The sequence below is a fragment of the Helianthus annuus genome, chromosome 4 (assembly GCF_002127325.2).
Source record: "Helianthus annuus cultivar XRQ/B chromosome 4, HanXRQr2.0-SUNRISE, whole genome shotgun sequence".
Classification (NCBI taxonomy): domain Eukaryota; kingdom Viridiplantae; phylum Streptophyta; class Magnoliopsida; order Asterales; family Asteraceae; genus Helianthus; species Helianthus annuus.
In genome coordinates this window covers 130,996,849-131,003,549 of record NC_035436.2, presented here as the reverse complement: position 1 = coordinate 131,003,549, position 6,701 = coordinate 130,996,849, and the positions used below count along the sequence as shown (strand labels likewise).

At 33.3% G+C, this 6,701-nt stretch overlaps 1 long non-coding RNA gene across 1 annotated transcript; it reads right to left on the bottom strand.

Moving 5' to 3' along the window:
* Nucleotides 1-2,250: 2,250 nt before the first annotated feature.
* On the bottom strand, nt 2,251-3,835 carry LOC118491257. Its single transcript, XR_004890997.1, has 3 exons — nt 3,574-3,835; nt 3,311-3,495; nt 2,251-2,572 (listed from the first exon to the last, which is right to left on the bottom strand). It is a non-coding gene; the product is annotated as an uncharacterized LOC118491257 (long non-coding RNA).
* Nucleotides 3,836-6,701: the final 2,866 nt, after the last annotated feature.

Below are 6,701 nucleotides of genomic sequence, written 5' to 3'. Positions count from 1 at the left end.
TACGTTGATATGGGAACCGGATGATTCCGGGTTCGACTCCCTCCTTTACCTTTATTTTTTTTAATCATTTTATTAAGTTGTGAATGTTTCATACAAGTCCCTTTGTTTACTCTAACATTACTAAATGAGCTAACTGTGACTCTTAACCCAGTTACATGTTTCCTTTGGTAAATAACTAACCTAGTTAGACTAGATTAGTTATTTTTGAATATTTATATAGAATTTACTAACTAGGTTAGGTTTAAACTAACCTTATTAACAAAAACCAATTTTTAAAATTTTTTAATTAATTAAAATATTAATTTATTTAATTAATATTAATAAATATTATAATTATTTGCTTTACCCAAATTTTGGGTATTTTACCGAATTAACGTATGAATCCCTTATTTTTGTACGATTTAGGGTAATCTCTTGACAACGCTTGATTTAAGAGTTGGGATTTGGATATCTTTCAATTGTTTATACGTGTTTGACATAGTTTAACGTGTTTTCAAGCGTGATAAGTCGTGTACACATAACATAGAATTATAACAAGAATATGATCAAAACAAATGCATTTCCATTATGATTTCAAGTCTCGGTTTACAATTTGAAACAAATAGGATGCAACGAGAGTACAATCGTCTAAATAGGGAAAGTACGATACGGCTTGCTAAAAATAGAAAGTTCGGAAATACGAAATGTTACAGTCTCCCCTACTTTAGGAGATTTCGTCCTCGAAATCTAAGAGAAAGATTTTAGAAAAGGTGAATTTTTTTTTTTTAACGAGAATAGATGAGACCTTGATCATAATGTTTGTTTAGGAAAAACTTGTTTTCATGAATGCAACAAATAGCAACTTGTTTAACATAAAGTTTCACATAGTATAACATGAATTATCGACATAGAGTAACATGTATGATAAAAGCATAATAAATTTAATTTGTTCACGAAAGAGTATCATTAATTGTTTTAGATTGCGACAATTAGTGCGACATGTGTCTCCTAGCTAGAAATGAATGAAACGTTCAAACGTAAAACACATAATAATTGAGATAACATAAAAGAGATTTAACGTAAAACATGGATTGTCACGGAACGTAACATACGACACTTCCAAAGTAAATCGAAGTCCTTCTCGAATTAAGGAAACGTGCTTTGGCCTAATAGACAAATACTCTCATCGAGGAGCGACTAACGATATTTGTCCTTCCAGTTACTACACGTCCTTAATCGATTGGGAAATCGAAACTTTGGCGAGAGCGAAAATCGAGGAGTGGGACTAGTTAAACAAGATGCGAGTATCACCTCTAACTTGATAACATCGTACCCTAACGTGGTTGGTACTTATCAAAAGATAAGGGTCCACTAGAGTATGAAATCGAAAACTCCCATCAAGGTTTGGATATCACTCCTAACTTGAGGGTAGATTTCGTGCAAAAATCAAAGTATAGCTGAGTGAAAATCATCACCAAGTGTGGGAATCACCCCTATCTTGATGAATCATTTCGATTGTATTGTAAGAGTGTCTTCAAAGCTTCCAAGTGTGTATTGTGTTAGCCTTAGGAAAGGCATGTATATTAAGAGTCCAAAAGAAAGTAGAGGGAAGCAAAGAAGATAGAAGGGAAGTTGTTTTAAGCAACACATAGTGAAAAAGCTCCTAAACTATAGACTAGGCAAGGCATTCCTAATTCCCTATAGTTATGGCTCTGATACCAATCTGGTATCAGAGTATTCCTACAAGAGACTAGGGAAAAGTATGGCAATCCTACCTAATTCCCTATAGTTATGGCTCTGATACCAATCTGTCACACCCCAACCGATGGCGGAAACATCGGGATGAGACGAACAAATTGCTCAAAACAACATAACACTAAATGTGACAATAATTTATTTAATTCATTTCATAAACTTTAAAGTGAAATACATAGTTCCAAACAACACAACATATTGTTCAACAATAATTCAAATGTTATGTGGGTTTCTAGAGTTCATCCTAGCTTGATTCTTGAATCTTGTACTTTCAACCTGCAATATGTATTAAAATAATGTCAACAAAACATGTTGGCGAGTATACAAGTTTTCATACATAGTATATACATGTTTAAAATGTTTACTCAATTCCAAATGTGAAATACCATACCATATTGACAGTATATACTCGAAACGATGTTACTCTATGTGCCCAAACCAAAGTTTAACGCAATTAAAGTGTACCCAAACGAGTTTGAGTAGGTTGACATAGTTTAACCTAACAATACCTGCTCGTAGAACAGGAGGGGCGTTTCTCAACCTATAGCGCTACCATTGTTAGGGGAGGCTTGTACGAAGTTAATGAACACATAGTCATTAGGTGTTTACAGTAGCATAACATGTCTAACATGAATAGAGTGTGTCACATAGAATATGGAATGAGTGTGCATAAAATGTTTAATGTGTTGTGATGTTTGATATGTAATACATATTGCACCCAAAAGTGTAAAACGAAAATGGGTCATGTATACTCACATTGATTGCGTTGCGTTTCTTGGTAAATAATAGAGAGTGGAGTTGAATCCAAGAGAGTTGTGACAAGCGCAAGAGATTTACCCTATTTAATTGGGAATTCGTAAATGATTATTAATAATGATAAGAATAGATTAAATTGATCAAAATAAACTCCGATTCAAAACAACGAGAACCTTATTAAATTATAGATTCTAATATTTCACAATAGTATATTTGACTAAAATAATGAAATATTGAATAATAATATGTATTATTAATAAATCTGATTAATAATAGTAATAATAATAATAATAATATATTAATAATAATAACAATAATAATAATTCTGATATAGATTAATAATAAATCTGATTATATATATAATAATAATATAAACAAAATTTATGTTTATATGGGTTATATTAATTTTAGTGATAATACTAGTTATTTTAGTATTAACAATATTAATACTAGTCTTAAATAATTACAACATTAATAATAATATAATAAGAATAGAATAATAATATTAATAATAATAACCGGTTTTCTAAAATTTTATAATAATAATGACAGTTAATAAGATTAAAAATAAGAATGTCATTAATTAAGAAAATGATAAAAATATATACCGAAAGTAATAATTATGTTAATAATCTTATCCTTACTTTTATATGCATATAAAGCATTTAAAATGAAACATCATCACCTTCTTTGTTTAAAACAAACCAACCAAACAAAACTGAAGGAAAGAAAAAATGAAGTCGAGTGGTCAGTTATGTACATGAGTGCTTACAAAACATGAAACAGAAGCAAAATATGAACTTGTAAATGAAGAGTATACCGATCACGCGATCTTGAGTTCCCGTTGTGTACTCCGAGCGGCTCCGGCGTGAGCACGGGTCTTCCAGCAAGTCCCCGGTGGCTTGCGGATTTCCGGCAAATGCTTGAAGTGTAACGAAAAATAGCGAAAGGGTTGGATTGTGTCGAACAGGAACATGAACCATAAAAGAAACAACAACACACCCACTGTAATTAGCGATACGTGTGTTAATCCACATCTGAAATAACTCGAAAAAGAAACGAATAAGTGGACAGAAGGTATACCGAAACTCGATGATGTAAGATCCTCGTTGGCTTCGGACTCCTTCGGCGGCGCTGGCGGGTTACGTGAAAGGAAGTCGAGTGAAGTGGTTCCTGTCGAAAACTCCGGTCATCTTCTTGCGGAACTCACCGGTGGTCCGTGGAAGTCCGTACAACTGCGGCGAGTTGGTGAGGTGTTTCGAGAAGGATGTGGGACTCGGTATTTATAGGAGTTCGACTGGGTTGCGGGTTTTTTGGAATGGTTCGCGATCACGTGCCGAAGATGGAAACTCAACCGTGATTGATTCGTAAGCATGGAAATGATTGAAACTGTTCGATCAAAAAGGAAAGAATTGTATGATGTTGCTATCAATCTGTTTGGCGGTAAAGGATTTAAAAAGGAAACAGCGATTAAGTCGCGTATATGTTAAATGTGTGCTGAAGGCTAGCACCAGTTCATAAGTTCATAAGATGGTGCAGTGGTTGATACGTTGATATGGGAACCGGATGATTCCGGGTTCGACTCCCTCCTTTACCTTTATTTTTTTTAATCATTTTATTAAGTTGTGAATGTTTCATACAAGTCCCTTTGTTTACTCTAACATTACTAAATGAGCTAACTGTGACTCTTAACCCAGTTACATGTTTCCTTTGGTAAATAACTAACCTAGTTAGACTAGATTAGTTATTTTTGAATATTTATATAGAATTTACTAACTAGGTTAGGTTTAAACTAACCTTATTAACAAAAACCAATTTTTAAAATTTTTTAATTAATTAAAATATTAATTTATTTAATTAATATTAATAAATATTATAATTATTTGCTTTACCCAAATTTTGGGTATTTTACCGAATTAACGTATGAATCCCTTATTTTTGTACGATTTAGGGTAATCTCTTGACAACGCTTGATTTAAGAGTTGGGATTTGGATATCTTTCAATTGTTTATACGTGTTTGACATAGTTTAACGTGTTTTCAAGCGTGATAAGTCGTGTACACATAACATAGAATTATAACAAGGATATGATCAAAACAAATGCATTTCCATTATGATTTCAAGTCTCGGTTTACAATTTGAAACAAATAGGATGCAACGAGAGTACAATCGTCTAAATAGGGAAAGTACGATACGGCTTGCTAAAAATAGAAAGTTCGGAAATACGAAATGTTACATGTTGTTTAACCGATCTCACTGTAGAAGGCCCCTTTGCAGCAGCGGAGTGAATATAAAACTGAGAAAAACATCATGTAGACACAAACTCGCAGATAATTTTTCCATACTACATTTTTCTAATATTTGACAATCGTAATCGGAAATAGATTTTTTAACTAACACGGTTGGCATAAATTACTATGATTTATTTATTTTTAGAGTAGTGTTTATAAGCCAATAAGTATTAAAATACTGGGAAAAATATTTTTCTTATATAATATATTAATTTTAGGGAATTGTTTTATAAATTAAATACAAAATTCTGACCATCTCGATAAATTGACATTGAAAAATGGGAACGGTCTAGCTGACGCAATCGAGAAGTCCCGCTGACGCAATAGAGAAGGCACGCCGACGCAAAAGGAAGTCCCGCCGACGCAGAAGGGAAGTACCGCCGCAACCGGAAGTCCCGCCGACGCAGAAGGGAAGTCCTGCCAACGCAAAAGGCATCATCGTACCGTACGGACTGACGCAACCTGATAGGCGCTTCAAAATCGTACGAAGGAAGGATAAAGTACATGTGGACGCTTTAGATTGTATACTGACTTCAAAAACATTTGACTCTTTTAAATAGGAAGTATTGGAACCTAGGAAGTATTACTAGTAAGAAAATAAAACAGGAGACATCACGTGTGATTTTACTCTCAATTATGGGTTTTAGAATTGTTGTTTACCTTGGTGGAAATTGGAAAGTTATTAATAACGAGTTGGAATATATTGTTGATTGTCAATCAGTAAGTCGTCTTTTAGAAATCCCAAACAATAATATTTCGTATACTGAATTTATAAGATATCTTTTTGAGATATTTGGTGTTCAAAATATCACACGTTTATCATACAGAATGTCATCTTTTACTGATCCTATTGATTTAACTAATGATTATGATCTTTCCTTTTTTTCAGCTTATTGAAAAAAATCCCTATGAGCTTTTTAAATTATATGTAGTTCAAGAAATTGGCGTTGGTTCGTCTTCTGGAAGTCAACGCACTGATTTCAAATGCCCCGATTTAAACGATAATGTTTTGAAACTAATGAGTTTAATGATTGTGATAAAGGTAATTTTGATTCTGAAAACCAATTACCTGTTTCTTTTAATGTTATAGAAAAAGTTGGGTCACATTGTCGGTTAAAAGAAGGGTATCTTTTTCGAAACAAAGAAGAGATGAAAATTGAACTAGGAAGATTATGTCTTGAAGAATGTTTCGAATATAAAGTAATAAGGTCATCAAAAACAAGTTATGTCGTATCATGTGTAAATGACGACTGCCAGTGGCTTTTTAGAGCGTGTAGTCGTCAATCTAGTGAAGTATTTTATATAAAATATTTTAACAACAAACATACATGTTCTAAGACGCAGACATATCCACGTCTGCGTCAAGCACACCTGAGTGTTGTTGGAAGTTACGTAAAAGAACAATTGAAGGAAGGCGGTCGCATTTACCGAGCTACTGATATCGTTAAAGATTTTAGACAAAATTTTCAAGTGAATTTATCTTACATGCAAGCTTGGCGGGGTAAATGTAACGCGTTGCAAAATCTGCAAGGAACATTGGAAAATTCTTTTGCCGAACTTTCATTACATTGTCACAATCTAAAAGAAGGCAAATCCAAGAACAGTGACACATATATTGACAGACAACGAGAGTCGTTTTGAAATGTTATTTGTCGCCATTGGTGCTGCGGTAATTTTGGTCCTAAATGTACACAAAAAATTTTTTATATAATTTTTGCTAGATATTTATATTTTTTATCTTTCAGGTTCGGACTTTTATTAACAACTTAAGACCTATTGTTATCATAGACGCGGCTCATTTGAAAGGGGAGTTTAAAGGCACAATGTTCTTGGCAGTTGCCATGGATGGAAACAATCAGATTTTGCCTATCGGCTACGACATTGGTAAATCTAAGGACGGGCAGTCCTGGACCTGGTTCT